The following is a 6,236-nucleotide window of genomic DNA, read 5'->3' as shown; positions in this document are numbered from 1 at the left end:
ATCTATCTATCTATCTATCTATCTATCTATCTATCTATCTATCTATCTATCTATCTATCTATCTATCTATCTATCTATCTATCTATCTATCTCAGACAAAAATGAGCCGCTGCAGTAGGTAAGGAAGATGTTTCAGCAGGTCTAATCTATGAAACCGGTGTTGTGTGAATTTTACATTTATCTGATGTAATGGTATCAATGGTTTCTCAGCATGATAGGACATTAGAGAGCTAATGGATGTATGGTTAAGTCAGAAGCCTTCTTTCTCTGTCTCTCTCTCCCTCTTCTCTTTCCTTTCTCTCTGCCAAGCAACCAGACTTGCAGGCAGGCAGACATGTGTAGCCCGTGCATATGCCCAGATATATGCCCATATTTATCTTTATGCATCTTTATGCCAGCGAGACATCAGTTTTCCCGCTTGTGTGTGTGCGTGCCGTCTCGTTTTACCTTCCTTCTCTCTCTCACTCGCCCTCTCTTTCCAGCCCATTAACTCTAACATTAGACTAGAAGCATCCTATGTCCCTTTTTATAAAGTGCTGCTACTGCCAGTCAGCTTCATCGCTCTCTCTTTTCTGCAGAAAATATAACTTTGCTATTGCTACCATGCGTGAGCAGGCGTAGGTACGTCTATTTGTTACTGCTTTACATATAGCCTCCCCTCTTGTCTCTCTTTTGGGGTCACACTTCGATGAATCACACATACACCCTGCCATCGTGCTAATCTTGTTTGAGCTTCACATCAGCAGATTGACTGGCTTTCACGGCTGGTCTTTACCTTGTTTCCCCTCTCGTGATTCCTGCTCAATCTGCTTTTTGTTCTAGCACTTTCATTTGCAAAAGTAGTTTAAGTCTGAGTCACTTAAAGGAGAGTGCTGCTGGGGGTGGTACTCCCAACAGGCTGAACCTTTAACATACTTGTTTTGGATCTCACTTGAATAACTGATGCCAACGCAGGTGTTTTTTTGCTCGTAAATGGAAGCTGTGACATCACTCATTGGTGGGCTGACAGACATATAGCACACCTAAAAGTTTGAGCCCGTAGGACGCGGCGTAATAGCTTTCTGCCTCAGGTGATTCGGTGTTGATTTACTCCTTATAGCCATAATGGAGCTCCATTTCACTCATCACAGTCAATTAACACAATTAATGTGTTGTATGCATTGATCTCCAATGGGATCTGTGCAGCGGTATTGTTTTGCAATGCGTCCTCCAGACCGAACCTCAATATTTCAAGGCATTAAAGCATTTTATCAGCGTATCGAATACATTAAGTCATCCAAAAGTATGTTCTAGCTGGGGAGCTCCACCGAGCAGTTTATATTGGACGAATATCGAATGGTGGCTAATGTGGCCCTTCGGAAAATGCCGGCCCCACACCGCGGAAATGAGTGTAGTAAATACTATGATTAAATCAACCCTGAGCAAACCTTGGAAAGGGAATTTTCCTCCAGTCTGTGAGTTAATTGGTGGAGTATAGACATACAGTATAGTCCTGCTCCGCGGCAATAAACATCTGAGCAACAATGAAGATAGTAAAAGACAATTAAGTCCAAAATTTCTTTGAAAAGACGACGCGCCATGCTGAGTCAGGATCTCAGAATAACTGCTGTTATCGTAGATGGACAGTTGAATATGCAGTGTCCCTTGCTACAGTATCTCTTTTCTTTTGTACCAGATTCAGCACTACAGTAAAAAAGCCTCCACTACGCAGCATGAGGTCAGCGTCTTGAAAGCGCCATGCAAATTACCGACAAATATATTCATGCCTGCTGGTATAACGTTTTTACTTTAACCTTAACCTTTCCATAATCAAGACTGAAAGCAGGAACACCCTTTTCCCCTGAGCTGGACAGCTTTCAATCAACTGTTCTAAATCCAAAATCTGTCTCCAAATGTGGTTTAATTCACACATAATATCTCCACAGTAGACACACACACACACACACACAGGCAGACACATGCATGCAGACACATTCATAACCCACTTAAATCCCTCTATCCCCTCTGTGCTCTGTGACCACTGATTCATCACATGGATCCTCCGGGTTTTGGCAGTGCTGTTCTCTCAGCCACAGAAGGCCCTTTAAAGATATCACCATTGTTCCCTAATGGCCTCACCCCCTGTTCAAGGAGAGAAGGGAGAGGCAAGAGCGCAAGAGAGAGGGGAAAAGAGAGCAAGGTAGAAAGAGAGGGAGACAGAGATGGCCTTTTAAGATGATAGCAATGTTCCCAAAAGGCCTTGCCTCCGTACAAGGAGAGTTCTTTAGAGAACAGACAGTCGATTGTGTCCTCTCAAATGAAGCTACGGTGCAACTGTCCCAATCCCTATTTTCAGCTCTACTGGTGCGTTCCGGACACTGAGAACACATGTTTCTCTCTATCATCTGTCTCTCTCTCTCTCTCTCTCCTCTCACAGTTTATCTCTCTTGCTCTCCCTCCGTTTTTCCTTTTCGGACTCCCACACTGTGTTTTTCCACTTCTTTACAGGCTTTCCTCAGGTGTCTTGTATTCTCTCATATATTGAAAACATGACTGACAATTGCTGCTGAGTATACCTGCCGAGTGACCTTGCCCATAATCCAGCGTGAACTACAGCAACACTGGCCTCATTGAGCAAATGCGGGAAGTACCACTTAGTGGTAATAACACTGTTGACATTAAGATGATTTGTTTTGTTTTGCTTTTAGCCAATGACAAGAGAGGCCTGAGGCACAATAGTAAAAGGTTATAGCGGAACCAAAGAGCCGTTTTAAAAGTGCGATGCTGACAGTTTTTCTTTTTTTTTATAAGGAGAAATCACTAAAACTGCTCATAGTTGGGACAAATGCGCTTTGTTTGATGAAAATGAACGTGTGTGAAAATGTTTAAAGGCCTTAAATGTGATCAGAGGTAAACATTTCACCCATCCATCATCTATACACCGCTCAATCCTCACCAGGGTCGCGGGGGGGGCTGGAGCCTATCCCAGCTGACTTAGGGTGAAGGCAGGGGACACCCTGGACAGGTCACCAGTCTATCACAGGGCTACACTTAGAGACAGACAACCAAGCACACTCACATTCACACCTACGGACAATTTAGAATCACCAATTAACCTCAATATGTTTTTAGACTGCTGCAAGGTGCCGCAGTTGGTAGCACTGTTGCCTCGCAGCAACGCTGGTTCGCGTCCCGGTGGGGGCACCGGAATCTTTCTGTGTGGAGTTTTCATGTTCTCCCCGTGCAGCGTGGGTTCTCTCCGGGTTCTCCGGCTTCCTCCCACACAGTCCAAAAACATGTTGAGGTTAATTGGTGATTCTAAATTGTCTATAGGTGTGAATGTGAGTGTGCTTGGTTGTCTGTCTCTAAGTGTAGCCCTGTGATAAACTGGTTGACCTGTCCAGGGTGTCCACTGCCTTCACCCTAAGTCAGCTGGGATAGGCTCCAGCCCCCCCGCGACCCTAATGAGGATTAAGCGGTGTATAGATAGACCCACGCTGCACGGGGAGAATATGCAAACTCCACACAGAAAGATTCCGGTGCCCCGACCGGGACGCAAACCAGCGACCTTCTTGCTGCGAGCCACAGTGCTAACCAACTGCGCCACCCTGCAGCCCCATTTCACCCAAAAATGCTAATTAAATTCTAAAAAGACCTTAGAGAAATGGTTAGGTGTCTCTATGTTGGCTGCTTCCATATGAATAGAAGCTCCTTCCCTCACCGAGAACACTGTACATGTGCCACGTTTTGGCCGTGGTGGTCAGCGGGGCAGCTCTCTAAAGCGTCCGCTCAGTCCTTTATGTCTGTTGTACATTACCCGAATGCTGAATGTATGCTCTTTTATAGTCTGCAGTTATAAATATTTTAGCACGGGTTCATAAATTAAATATGAAATCAATATAGTAAACCGGTGCTCACCTTAGGGGGATGCCATTTATACCGGGGCCTTTTATTTTTTTTTATTTTTTTATGGAGCAGCTCATAGATGCTGCAGTGTCCTGGGTCTGTGCCCTGTGCTAAAAGTTTTCAGGTAGATTGTAACCCGTGTCCGTCGCCGTTAAACATCTCCGTCACCTTGAATAGTGCTGCCTGTTAATGGCTCTAAAACTGAACTTTTTACCTTCAATCTTAAAACTTTCTTTTAAAAAAATGAGCTCATTAGTGAGTAATTGGCCAGATGAGAACAATGGAAAACGCCTCTTATTAAATTTGCTTTTCCTTTCCATCACACAGCGAAAAGTGTGAAAATGTCAAGAACTGATGTTTTGACTTCTTACAAAGAGGAGTGTATGGCACATTGTGTCTGCTGATGTCACCTCACCGTGCTGCATCTGCCCCTTTGTAGAAGGTGCACAAAGAAAAAAAAAATACTTGACAGGGCAGATAGGGGAAGAGCATATAATGAGCAGTGAAGGGTAATAATAACAGAAGGACGGATAAACCTGATATGAATACAGAAATGCTTTCACCAGAGGGAAAAAAAATACAAGTTTGCACTGTTTGTTAATGGATGCAGGGAAGGATGTGGATGCAAAATCTGTTTGTTATCCATTAAATCACATGCAGGTAGTTTTAAGAACGAGGGCAGCGATCGAACAGAACAAGTCCTCTGAAATTTGAAATGTCAAGGTTTCACTTAAGCCTGCTCATAAGAAGACTTATAGGTGAAATCCCAGTGTACACTTGGTCTCTCGACGGGCTTCCCATAATCACATCAAGCGGAGACGGGGAACGGGAAGGTACTTCTGGGATTTTTCTTTTTCAAATGGCTTGACTGCCACCGAATAGAAAAAATTCTGAATGTTACAGGTAATAGCGGTATTTTTATTTATCACTTTCTTGAAACTGTCTTGAATTTCACATATTTAATATATTAGGAAATGTAGCCATTCAGTTTAAGTAGATGCTTAAAAATGATTGAATTTCAGATATCAAAATGTTAAAACTAAATTTCTTTCACTCATTCATTTAAATGTAGGATCTGAGGAAAGACAACACAAGCAAAATATTACACCAAATAAATTTGATGGATTTTAAAATATAAAACAATGGCCACCATTCAAAACAAGAAAAGAAGAGAAGAATGATCCGCACACCAAAAACAGGCTCCCTTATACAATTTATTGGCGTGACGTTTCGAGCAAAATGCTCTTCCTCAGACTGCAAAACAATACAACAAAGTATTTGGTTACCTAGTATTGGCTTCACTGATTAGTTTGCCATCTTTTAGCTTGTCTGGGCATAGAGTCAACCAGTTTCTGATAGCTGAAGCATCCATGTGTCTCTGCCAGCAGAAATTTTCGGTTCATCCACATTAGGTCACTGAAAAATTGACATTTCTTCCCTACGGTGTCCCCAAGGTGTGGGACTGAGGTCAGGGCTCTGTGAGGGCCATTATATAGGTTTTCTTTCTTTCTTTCTTTCTTTCTTTCTTTCTTTCTTTCTTCTATTTGTTTTTGTCAAATTCCTTTGAAGTTTACGTCCAAACTCTTTTATACACTTCCATGATTCTGTAAATAAAATCATGCTCACCCCCACACTCATAAGAAAAACAGCCTCAGACTTTGAAGTTCCCGTGCACATACTGCAGGCAGATCTGAAATACGAAGTGCAATCAAAAAGTTCTGTGACTGTGTTGGAAAAAGAAGCAAAAATCATACCTAAATGTAAATGTGGCCACCATCGCCTTTGAAGTAGTCCCTTGCGCAGCAATGCAGAGCTCCCAGCGCTCCAGCCACACTTGGATGATCCCAGAAATCCCATTCTGTAAGCATATCAAGTACCATCTGCGATGTGCGCTGAATCTTCCCTACTGTGTTAACATGGTGACCCTTAAACTTTAATTTAATTTCGGGCAAGAGGAAAGAGCCGCAGGGTGCCAGGTCTTGTTCATAGGTTGGGTAGGAAGTGATAAATGGGTTGTTGTGGCCGAAAAACCTGTGAGCAATCCATGTGCTATGTATGGAGCGCAACTGGAGCTCCCGAATGTAAACGCCCCATAGCTCCAGTTGTTTCTGCCAAATGCTCTAACTCAAAAGCTGCGGAGCGTTACAGCAGAACTAGATGTTGACAGTCTAAACCTGTGGGACGAATTCACGATGCACAACCACAAGCTCTTCCACTGAAGACTGTTGTTTGGTGTCTGGATCGTGGTCGTAGATTCAACTGTCATCGCCGGTGATGATTCTCGACATGAAGGTTCGCTCATCCCGGACTGCTGACTGACATAAAACATGATGTTTGCTCTCTGCTCCAGT

The 6,236-nt window shown here is 43.3% G+C and overlaps 1 protein-coding gene across 1 annotated transcript in view; it reads left to right on the top strand.

The window, feature by feature from the left end:
- grid2 (glutamate receptor, ionotropic, delta 2) overlaps positions 1-6,236 on the top strand; it is a 584,280-nt gene that overhangs the window by 331,746 nt on the left and 246,298 nt on the right. The gene's annotated exons all lie outside the window — the stretch shown is intronic.

Source organism: Stegastes partitus, unplaced genomic scaffold (genome assembly GCF_000690725.1).
Source record: "Stegastes partitus isolate 25-593 unplaced genomic scaffold, Stegastes_partitus-1.0.2 Scaffold155, whole genome shotgun sequence".
NCBI lineage: Eukaryota > Metazoa > Chordata > Actinopteri > Pomacentridae > Stegastes > Stegastes partitus.
The sequence above is the reverse complement of the archived record's forward strand: the minus strand, read 5'-3'. Positions and strand labels throughout refer to the sequence as shown.